A 13073-nucleotide genomic window follows, 5' to 3' on the forward strand; every position below is an offset into this window, starting at 1 on the left:
CTTGTGTGTCTTAGGGTGAAACCTATTGGAAATGGCTCTATAGAGCAGTAGAGGCCACCACAAGTGACAACCTACCATAGTTTGACAAGAATACATGTATCCAAATTTGTCAAGTCTAGATTGTATCTGTATGCTTAGATTCTTATTTGGTTTGATAATGATATTGGTTATATGTTGTTTTGAAAGATATGATTGATTATTTTGTAATATTAGCTTACCCTTCTATGTTTTCTTTTATATGTTGTTGTTTCTCGCTCTTTGAAATGATTACCTGATTGGTGTGAGCATAAGGTGATGATACCGTGAAGCAGACTATAGACGACGAGGGAGCAGACATATAGCTATGTTTAATGTACTTAGTTCTTTTTGGGTTGTTTTGATGAAACCTTGTAAATGAGTAGATAGTTTATATATTAGAGTTGTGTATATAAAATTTGACTTATAGTTATGTTTTAGATAACTCTGTAGACACTTTTTTATATTCTTTTTTATTAACTATTTTAATTTATTAAATGTGTGATGTTTATTTAACGCTGTTAAACTATTTAAATTGGATGTTACAAATAAAGGATGTGAGATATACTCAATAAACAATTAATTAATTTTTTAAGGATAATATGATATTATATTAAAAACTTAACCATGGATATTAAGAAATTTATAGTATAGTTATGTAAAGAAAAGAATTTCGTAAAGGAGATGTAATACTTGAGATATAGTATCTTGAAGTTGACCATTCAATTGCTTAACTAAGAAATTTAGTATAGTACTGCTGAATGTGATGTGGCCGCTTTACCTTTTGTTTCCTTTAATGAACTAATTAATATACTTGAGATGAGGGGATTAAATACATAAAAGGCCTTTAAAAAACCAAGTTTGACTAGTTTTGTAAGAGATAAATTGAATATTACAGTACAATAGAAAACGTGTAATGTAAAATATATGAATTATGACGTAGTATATGCTTAAATTGGAACATAAATTATCATTTTGCTAAACATTTTATTCTAAGCATCAAAGCATTCACGTATTATCGCATGGTTTCTATTATATTGATTTAGTATTTTGTAAATTTATCTACTATTCTCAGATTCATTATGTTGGCAATAATTTTAAATTATATAAAAAAAAACAAGTAATCAAATAATTAAATCATGTTAAACCGTCGGTTACACTATTTGTAATATGTCATTTTAATAACATATTATTACAAAAATAAAACATTTAATCGTTAATAATCAAAAGATATAACTTAGAGTATAATATTAATAGATTTATTCCAAAATATAACTATAATAACATTATACTTCAACATCCAAAAATTACTAAAGCACTTAAACTATTCAAAGTCTTTCAAAAGATATAACATGCCAAGGGATTCTATCCATATAGCTATACAAATGCATCCTCTGCTTCTTGAACTAGATTCAGACCTAATTTCTCATATGTTTGATATTATTAAAGGTGATCATTATAGAAAAAAGAAACACCAAACAATACCAACAAAAATAGAAAGGTGACTTAATTTTGTAGAAGAAACATCATAAACATATATGTCAAGAATCATGTTGTATCATAATATAATGCAACCTACACAATCATATAGATATAGATCATACAATTAAATACTTTTATAGACTCAATTGTTTGGAGACATGCATTGATATTAAATTCTTGGAGATTTTGCACTTGTGTCAACCTCTATTGTTCTGCAGAGTCATTGCCAACAAGTTTCAACCATGGAATCATCTTTAGACTAGGACCTCGTACTACTCTCACCATGGAACCCATTCTCCTCTATATGAATGTGAATGATTATTAAAGTTTCAATGTTTATTATAGTGTTAAGATAACCTCTAATCATGAATCCTTACCTCAATGCACACCCAAAAGAAAATACATGCTCAATCCACCTTGGATTATAGCACACCATACTTACTGAAATCATATACATAGATACTAATTACATTAACATACGACAATATGTATTATATCAGACTTTTGACGAATAGTCATTCTAGTGAGTAGATACATGATTAATTCTGATAAAGAATATCAACTCATGCTAAAACATATATTGAGATATATGAATAATATGTTTGACGTAAGTCTCATCTTCAAAGGTGACTCTTCATGTATTCTTATTAAATATTGAAACATATATTGATCAACTAAATGTTAGAAGACCTATTACTAGACATGGTTTTAGAATCAGGATTTTATTGGTTATTTTCTAAACACGCTTAAACGAGCTATATTTATTAATAAAAGTGAATATATAGCTTCATCACAAAAAAAATACATACGAGGAAATTAACTCAAGGATCTTATAACTTATTTTGAAGTTTTCTTAAAGAAAGATTATATTATTTTTAGAAAAGAATTGCCTTGTTTCTCTTACCAAGAGGGAGGGGGGGTTTGAATTGGTGATCAATAAAAGCAATTGCTTTTTAAATCTTTTTGGCAATTTCAATTTAGAATGATCTTTAATCTATCTTGAAACTCAAGCAATCAACCACATCCAATGAAAGTAAAAGAGACTGGGAAAGAAATACAAACAAAGGGTTTATACTGGTTCGACCTCAATGCCTACATCCAGTGACCTTTCAATCAACCTTAGATTGAAAGCCAATTGCACTATAAAGATATGATTTTTTACAACAAGGCCTGTACAGAGATCACTCCTCAAGTGTAACCACCTCTCTAACTCACTAATCTAATATAGCAATTAACAAAACCCTGCAACAAGAATAATCCTCTCCTGAAGTCACCCTTTGAGACACCTCTCAAAGTTTAAAGAACTCCTCGCTCTTCTTCCTGGCCGAACACACAGGGAATAACACCATCCAAGATTGCTAAACACGAAGTCTACAAGAAACCTTCAAGATTACCAACTTCTATATATCTTGTTTCTTGGAGCGTCTCAGCACACTTGTATCTCTTTTCTCAATTCACAAATATCAGATATGAAAGTTTAGAAATGATCAAAAGTTCTTAGAATAGTGTGCAGTGCATCAATTTATAGTTTTCTCATATCAGACACAAACTAATCAATTACATGAGTAATGTAATCGGTTACACTAATAACAAATACAACAGAATTAAAATTCAAATAGTTCTAATTGAATGCATATTTAATGTAATCGATTTTGCGATAAATGCTAGTCAATATATTTGAAAATATGACCGTTATCAATGTTATGACATAGCTTGAAAACAGTTTTCAAATAATAACAAACTTAATTGATTACTTAAACAACATAATCGATTAAGCACAACACTTAGGCATTTTGAAAACATTTTCTCCTCAAAACTCATCATAGCACATTTCAAAAAGATATATGCAAAGACACGAGTTTTAATCAATTTTTCACTTAATGTAATCGATTAAAACTTGTGGTTTTGTCACAGTTTAAAACATAAGTTGTCTAATGAACTTAATTGATTACAACATCACTATAATCGATTATTTCATACAGAGTTTCTTTGTGCTTGTGGTTTTATCACATTAAAACATTTAGTATGCATACAGAAGATATAATACTATTATAATCACAATAGTATGAAGAACATTCAAATCATAACAAAATATTTATATACCAACATATGTATCAATCACAAATACACATTTATGTTGTGTCATGAAAACATATATCTGTTATTATAATCAATGTGTTGTCATCCTAAAAAACAAAAGCATCAAGGAATGAGTTTAGTACTCATATTGCTCCCCCTATCAACAATTATTTTTTGTGACAATCCTAGTACGTTCACTAGTTTAGATTTGGCATATTAACTTGAGTAATATGTTTTAGTTTTGAAACAAATGAAGCATATAACAACGTGGTAACATTTTTTTAAAATTTCACAAACTTATAGGTCTCAGTTGCAAAAGAACTGAAACCATAGATACCTTTTGACATTGGTTCGTAAATAATTGAAGTTGAAAGGTGCACCAAAATTTTAAGAAATTTTCAAAATTCCCGTTATTTTTTATATGAAATCGGTACCGTTATAGAGTTACGCAATGGAATGAAATATAGATAGCGGAAAACGTGTTCGGTCAAACTCGTATTACGATGGTCCATTTTAGGAAATCAATTTTCTTAGAAAAAATTTATCAAACAGTTGATAAGCATAAAATGTAAAGAGTGTAGGGAGTAGAAAAATTCAACACAGAATTTTTATCCTAGGTCGATTCAAAAGAATCTACGTCCAGTTGTTAATCACTATAAAAAGTGATTAATGTTTTTCACTAAAAATTAGTTTCACAGATTTATAATGGCGTGAATAAAATAGAAAGATAAAACCTTCCTTCGACGAAAGAACCGGAAGGGTGCTTCCTTCGACCAACGAACCAGAAGCAGGAATCTACACTTTCCTTCGACCAACGAACCAGAACAGTGCAGATAAAATCTTCCTTCGACAAATGAACCGGAAGATGACAGCCTTGCCAACTCGAAGAGAACCTTTCCGACCTTTGACCGACAAAGCGCGAGCTTCTCCTATTCACGAGACCAGCCAAAACACTTGAACTAGCTTTTTGGAACTTCCTCAAACAAACTGTATTTGCAAAAAGCTCAGAGTTAACCCTCTAAGGGTTTTGGAACAACTATATATAGGGAACTGGTCTGAGTTTGAAAAGATAGATTATTGTTAGTGATTACAACTGGTCTGAGTTCTCATCAGGACCAATTGATAATCGATTATTTGAAGGAATAATCGATTATTCCAAAGCGAAATGCTTTTTCAAGAGTGCTCATGATAATCGATTATAGCTTCACATAATCGATTAAATGTGTAACTTAACTAAAGATACAATATTTTCTAAGTATTACATATTCAAAGACTTTCCTAATACATTTATATTCTACAAAGTGCTTTTAAAACAATTTTAACAGCTTCTTCAAGTCTATCTTCTTGCAACATCATCAAAATCATTTTATCTTCAGATTTACCAATGCTCTTCATTGGTAACAATCTCCCCCTTTTTGATGATGATCAAAAATACATGTTTAAAAGCAACTTTGGTTAGTCTGCAAAAAATACAAGCTAATAGACAACAAGAAGGTTAGCAGTAATTGCACTACTTCTCCCCCTTTTTGATCATAAGCAAAAAGATGAATGAAAATGCTCCCCTTAAATATGATCTCCCCCTTAATTAAACAATGTATGTACTACAGTAAAAGATCATTTTATGCATCAAAAGAAAGGTTACATTTTTCATCATAAAGAAAAACATAAAAGTAGAGCCAAAACAAACAATCATCAAAGCATCCTAAATCTAAAACTCAAGATTGGGTGGTCTTTCTGGAGGTTGAAGATTAAAGTGATTTTCAATGTTTCCAAGACGAGTATCAAGGTTATTGAACTGGTCGATCACATATTCTTCATGATTTTGTTGCCACTCATATATTTGTTCAAAGTGAGCTTGTTGAGCAAGGCGCATATCCTCCAGTTGTTTAGACAGGTTTGCAAAATGCTCCTCCATAGTTAGTGAGGAAGAGGAAGGTATATGAGAAGGACCATCATTAGTAGGAGCAACATCTTAGACTGGGTCAGCCATATGAGCATCCATATCATCATTGTCATCATCTTAGAGATCATCGTCCTTGTGAATGATCACGCGACCACGAGCAACAAATCCCATTTGTCGAAATGTTGTCTCGCCAATCTCAGCTCCAATTGCTTGAATGGCTTGAGTGAGTTCGCCTTCGATACTTATTCCTTTGTACTCTAAAATTCGAGAGATGAGAAATGCATATGGAAGATGATAAGCATGGTATTTCCTGGCCTTCAACATGGTGTCGGAGATGAGTGTTGGCCAATCAATGTGTATGTGATTTAAAATCCCATACAAGAGTAGAAGATCTTGCTCCAAACATTGATAGCTTTTATGATCAATCACATGATGATCATCTTGAGTTTTTGGAGGACAATTTTCATTTAGATACATCTCTTCAAGAGCCTTCCTCAAGTAATCCTCATCTCCTGCAACTGGTTTATTTGACTCAAGAGGGTTCACCTCAAGGTCCACAATTTCATCAAAGACAACATGCATTGATTCTTCAATTATCAAGGTTCTTCTATTAAACACCCTATATGCTTTGCTAGTTAAAGAATAACCTAAGAAGATTGCTTCATCAGATTTAGCATCAAATTTACGTAGATTATCTTTACCATTATTCAAAACAAAGCATTTGCATCCAAAGATTTTCAAATGAGACACATTTGTTTTTCTACCGTTAAACAATTCATAGGGAGTTAGCTTAAGAATAGGCCTAATAAGCATCTTGTTCAACGCATAACAAGCAGTACTGATAACGGTTGAAAAACCGTTATTTTTATGCTTAAAATTGATACCAAAAGCAACCTTTAAGACTTAGAAACTAGCTTGAACTCATATTTTTACTTTAGTTTTGTGAATAAGAGAGTTGAAAGTGAATTTAATGGTTTTGTGCAAGATTCCCTTTATTTTGTAGGCTAATTGAATGATTTGAAAGAAGAATTGAAGTACCGAATGATTGGAATGCTGAAAAGTCAACCAGAAACCAGAAAAGTCAACTAGTCAACCAGAAAAGTCAACCAGTCAACCAAGAAAGTCAACCAGTCAATCAGAATACGAAAAAAGTGAACCAGACGAGTTTTGGGCCAGTTTTATGCGATTTTATGATCTGTTTGGGCCTGGACCCGTTTTCTATTATTTTTATGTCCTATTTAAAGACCTAGATGTCTTAGGGTTGGTATCTTTGGCAGAAGCGAAACAAACACTCTCTCTTCCACCCCTTTGAAGGAGGATCTTGGATGCTCAGGCTACCTCTTCACCTTTCTAGGGTTTTATCTTTCATTCTTTCATTATTGTTCATCTAGGTTCACCATGAATATGGTGAACTAAACCTTGTATGTTTGTTGGGGAATCAATGTAATCTTTTGAAGCTCTCATATATGGAATTTGTGCTTGCATCTTAATCTAAGATTTATGCTTTCTTTCATCATTAGTTAGGGTTTTTCCGCTTTGCTTAATGCTTGCTTTGTTTAACTCATCCAATGCATGATTATTGATTTTGTCGATACGGGAACGTACGGGGAAGTCTAGATCTGGGGAACTACTCCTAATATTATATTGGTTGTCGTTAAGCTCCTGCACTTGATGAACTAATTATTAGGAATGCTAGGAATTGTATGAACTCGTAATTAGGGAGAAGCCTTCTTGAAAGGTACTTTAGAGAGTGGCATTAACAATGATGAATTGAATGTTGAATTCCTAAAATATATGAGAGTGGATAAGATGAAATTGACCCCCAACAACATATTCATATATATATTTCATTGAAAGTGTTTGTCTTTTGCTTTTGCCATTGATCAAAAACCTCATGCATACATGTTTATTTTCTGTTTTGCATATTAAACTTCAATTATTTTGTTCTTAAGTCTTAGCTAATCAACAAACCACACAACTAAACTAGGCCGTGAGTCCTTTGGGAGAACGATACTTGGTCTTACCAAGTTTATTACTTGAACGATTCGGTCATACTTGCCGATTGTGAAACAAGTTTGTGACATCATATTTTGGTGATCATAAATTTGTCCATCAAGTTTTTGGCGCCGTTGCTGGGGACTCTGGTTTAACTAGTTAATTTGTGTGATTATTGATTATCTTTGACTTTAATTTTGAATTTCTGTTTTTATTTTCTGTTTTTATTTTTTTCGGTTTTTATTTGATTTGGTTTTATTTTATTTGATTTTATTTGATTTGATTTGATTTGATTTTATCTTATTTGATTTGATTTTATTTGATTAGATTAGATTTGATTTGATTTGATTAGACTAGATTTTATTTTATTTTATTTTATTTGATTAAATTAGATTTTATTTGATTTGATTAGATTAGATTTTATTTTATTTTATTTTATTTGATTAGATTAGATTTTATTTTATTTTATTTTATTTGATTAGATTAGATTTTATTTTATTTTATTTTATATTATTTTATCTTATCCTCTGAATCTTTTATCTTCTGAATCTATATCTTCTCCTATATCTTTTTGTGCTAACAAATCTTTTCTAGGATTTTATTTTCTTGTGCATGCAGGAAGCAATTAGAACAAGGAGCAAGAAAACAACAGAACCTCTGCTTGAAGGTCTAGACGAGAGTAGACGGAGGAGAAGAATCCGAACATCTAGAGAACTTTTCCCTCCTCCAGAAACTCTGTTGCAACCATCACCACAAGGTTCTGTTCATAGCACAGAAAATATGGAGAACAACAATGTTAGAAGAACTCTTACAGATTACACCAATATAACTGGACCTCAACACTTTAACAGTATAGCTAGACCCAGAGTCAATGCAGCTAATATGGAGGTCAAACCAGCACTGATCCAACTGGTGAAAAGCAACCAATTTAATGGGTTATCTCATGAAAGCCCATATGAGCACCTCACTACATTCAATGAGATTTGCAATACAGTGAAGATTAATGGGGTGCCAGATGAAGCAATCAAACTTAGTTTGTTTCCTTTCTCATTGGAAGGCAATGCTAAACTTTGGTTGAATTCTTTCCCAGAAGAAAGTTTCACAGAGTGGGAAGCAGTGGTCACAAAATTTTTAAACAAGTACTTCCCACAATCTAAGGTGACAAAAGGCAAGCAAGAGATTTCTTCATTTAAGCAGGGTATGGAAGAATCACTGGGGCATGCATGGGACAGATACAAAAGCTTGCTAAGAAAAACACCCACGCATGGCTTTGAAGATCAGGAACTAGTCTTAACTTTCCTTGGAGGGCTTGGTTCACAAACCAAGATGATGCTGGATGCCTCAGCAGGAGGCAATATTAAATGGAAAACTCCAGAGGAAGCAACAGAGATTATAGAAAACATGGCTACTAGTGATAATGAGCTACACAATGAGAGAGGAGCTCCTAAGCAAAAAGGAGTCCTCCAATTACATACACATGATGCCCTGCTAGCTCAAAACAAAATTCTAACTCAACAGCTGGAGACTCTGACCAAAACTCTTGCACAATTACCCAAAGAGTTGAAAACTGCTGCACAAGTACAAACCCAGTTGTGCGAATTGTGTGGAGGCGACCATATCAATGGTCAATGTGCCTTTCTAGTCGAAGTCGTAGAGGATGTAAACTACATGACCAATCAGTATCGTCAAGGGAGCTACAATCAGGGGTGGAAACCACACCCAAGTATTGGTCAAGGGCAAACTGGGCAAGCTGGTCAATATAATAAGCAGCAGCAGCAACCCACCTTATGGCAACACTTATCTATGCTTAATGAAAGGTCCATGAGGATGGAGGAAACTCTCAACAATTTCATACAGAAAACTGAGTCTACCCAAAAGAGCACTAAAGTTGCTATCAAAAATTTGGAGACTCAGATGGGGCAGATCACCAAACAGGTGGAAGAAAGGCCACATAGAAATTTTGGGGCTAATACTGAGGTTCACCCCAGAGAAGAGTGTGAAGTGCTAGTGAGTGTAAATGTTGAAAAAGTTGAGTTGGAAAAAGAAGAGAGAAAAGAGAGAGAAGAGAAAATTTGTGTGAAGATTGAGAAAGTGAGTAGAAAAAGAAAAGATAAAAAGAAAGTGAGAGAAAAGAAAAAGAGGACGAGAGAAAAAAAGAAAGAATCATATGAAAAACCTCTTCCTCATCCAAAGAAGTATCATAGGAAGAAGGAATTTGAGCGCTTTATGGAAATCTTCAAGAAATTGGAGATTAAAGTTCCTATGATTGAGACACTACAACAGGTTCCCGGTTTGATCAAATTTCTGAAGAAGTTCAGTAGAAAGAAGAAAAAGAAGATGGAACATGAGCTTTATTGGGTCAAGCTAATGACGTTAAAAGAGCGCTTGCTAGGAGGCAACCCAATGGATTTAAGAACTTTTTAATTTTTCTTTGGTTTGTAAATTTTTAATTTGTTGAACATTACTTTGTCATTATTTTTGGAGATAGCATCTACTGAAGGATGCTAGTTTGACATAGCATCTACTGAAGGATGCTAAGTTTGAAGCACCTACTGATGGGTGTTGGTGAGAAAATTTTGCACCTACTGATGGGTGCTGGTAAGTTTGTAACACCTACTGATGGGTGTAGGTAAGTATGGTAACACCTACTGATGGGTGTTGATGGATTTTGGGTCAGGCTCGTGACGTTAAACAAGCGCTACCTGGGAGGCAACCCAGTGGACTGATTGTTTTTGTTTGTTTCATTTTAGTTGCACAATAGGGTTTGCATAAGTATTATGAACATTGAATTACAGGGAACCAGTGAGGGGCATATCTAGGAGGCACGTAGGTTAAGAAAAGAAGGAGAAGAGCACATCACGAAAGTGCCGCTGAGCGGTAACTTACCGCTGAGCGGTACTCTCGCAGATGGGCTTTAGTTTCCCCTTAGCGGGATCCGAGCCCATTAGGGTATTTTTATACCTAGGCTGCGCATTTGCTCATATGTTCAGGCTCTTCTTTGCACACACACTCCTACATACCTTTTCAAAGGTTCTCTACAACTTTTCCCTCATCCCTCTTTAGAAAATCTCCCTTCCACTCACTTGCTCACTAGTTTTCCATCTAAGTTTAGGGTTGGGAGAGAGCATCATTGAAGGGGTTGATTTCTTCATTGTGGTTTACTAATGCTTAACAATGTATCTTGTGGTTTTGTGAATTATGTTTGATGCAGGGATGACCTCCTCATCGGACAAAAAGGATCAAGATTATAGGATCCAAGAAGAAGATGAGGAAGAAGAGGAAGATACAGAGGACAGCTCAGATTGATGAGGAGCTGAGATAGCATTTACTGATGAATGCTATCATATGCTTATGCTTTTGTGGTTTAAGTTTTCTGAACCTATTTGTTTTTGTTTTAGATTAGGGTTTGATGTACTCTATTGGACACCTGGTTTGATGATGGTTTGCTATTAACTGTGATTTTGTGATAAGTAATGCTGAATGATGCTTATTGATTGATTGATGTTGAGATAGATGTGCACATTAAAATGCTTATACAGGTGATTCACAAGCTTTGTGAACAAATGCAGGATATCATGATTGTGATTGTGAAATTAAGCAGGATGTGTATGTCAAATGTGAATGAGCTTATATGTGAGGTTTTGAGCTCCAGAGTTTTTGGTATGATTGAATGCTATTACTTTGAAAGCATGAATGACTTTGCCCAGGTTTTCTATGATTGAATCAATTGCTTGTTTTGCATCATATGATCAAGGCCGTTTGTTGGAACCCTTTTTATAGGCCAAATTCATAAAGTTAGCCCACTAAAAGAGAACACTTTGTGTTCTATCCTTTGAACCCTTAGCCTTGAACATACACTGAAACCCTTGATTGAAAATCTTTACCTTAAGTTAAGTAGAAGATCTTGTGTGGTATTGTTAAATGTTCAAGTTTGGGGTTGTTGGGAAAACATGAAAAAGGAAAAGCATTGAGCTAAGAGCTAAAAAGTAAGAATATGCAAAGAAAAAAAAAAGAAAAGAAAAGAAAAAGAAGCAAAGCTCAATGCAAATGCAAAAGAAAGTTGGGAATGAATAAGAATAATTGTGTTGTTATGATTCTCTTAACTCAAGGATTTTGTGATCCAGAAAGACCAATTTTTTTGTTAGCCCAGCCACATTATAAGCCATTGAAAAGTCCTTGTGATGATGCATGCTTGTAAATGTTTTTGATTGTGGTAAAATGAAAGGCAAAGTTGATTCATGTGACATTGTGATAGTAGTGAATGAGTGATTACCTCTTATACACTTGTGTGTTGAGTGAAACACTTTACCTAGTGAGGAAATATTCCATGAACACATGAACATCCGTGCTTAATTGATTGATCATTCATTAAAAATAGCATTTGTTGGAATTTAAATGACTTTGTGAACACTAAAGCATGTGCACATCTTGATTGAACTCTTGGTCATAAGTTTGATTGAAGTCTTTACTTATCTTGAAAAGAAGATTTTTGAATGAGTGAACCATCATATGAATTGGCAGAAGATTGAGTTACATCTTATTTGCTTGAGGACAAGCAAAGTTTTAAGTTTGGGGTTGTGATAACGGTTGAAAAACCGTTATTTTTATGCTTAAAATTGATACCAAAAGCAACCTTTAAGACTTAGAAACTAGCTTGAACTCATATTTTTGCTTTAGTTTTGTGAATAAGAGAGTTGAAAGTGAATTTAATGGTTTTGTGCAAGATTCCCTTTATTTTGTAGGCTAATTGAATGATTTGAAAGAAGAATTGAAGTATCGAATGATTGGAATGCTGAAAAGTCAACCAGAAACCAGAAAAGTCAACCAGTCAACTAGAAAAGTCAACCAGTCAACCAAGAAAGTCAACCAGTTAACTAGAATACGAAAAAAGTCAACCAGACGAGTTTTGGGCCAGTTTTATGCGATTTTATGATCTGTTTGGGCCTGGACCCGTTTTCTATTATTTTTATGTCCTATTTAAAGACCTAGATGTCTTAGGGTTGGTATCTTTGGCAGAAGCGAAACAAACACTCTCTCTTCCACCCCTTTGAAGGAGGATCTTGGATGCTCAGGCTACCTCTTCACCTTTCTAGGGTTTTATCTTTCATTCTTTCATTATTGTTCATCTAGGTTCACCATGAATATGGTGAACTAAACCTTGTATGTTTGTTGGGGAATCAATGTAATCTTTTGAAGCTCTCATATATGGAATTTGTGCTTGCATCTTAATCTAAGATTTATGCTTTCTTTCATCATTAGTTAGGGTTTTTCCGCTTTGCTTAATGCTTGCTTTGTTTAACTCATCCAATGCATGATTATTGATTTTGTCGATACGGGAACGTACGGGGAAGTCTAGATCCGGGGAACTACTCCTAATATTATATTGGTTGTCGTTAAGCTCCTGCACTTGATGAACTAATTATTAGGAATGCTAGGAATTGTATGAACTCGTAATTAGGGAGAAGCCTTCTTGAAAGGTACTTTAGAGAGTGGCATTAACAATGATGAATTGAATGTTGAATTCCTAAAATATATGAGAGTGGATAAGATGAAATTGACCCCCAACAACATATTCATATATATATTTCATTGAAAGTGT

Source organism: Vigna umbellata, chromosome 1, assembly GCF_029865625.1.
Source record: "Vigna umbellata cultivar VRB3 chromosome 1, Vumbellata_1.0, whole genome shotgun sequence".
Taxonomy (NCBI): Eukaryota; Viridiplantae; Streptophyta; class Magnoliopsida; order Fabales; family Fabaceae; genus Vigna; species Vigna umbellata.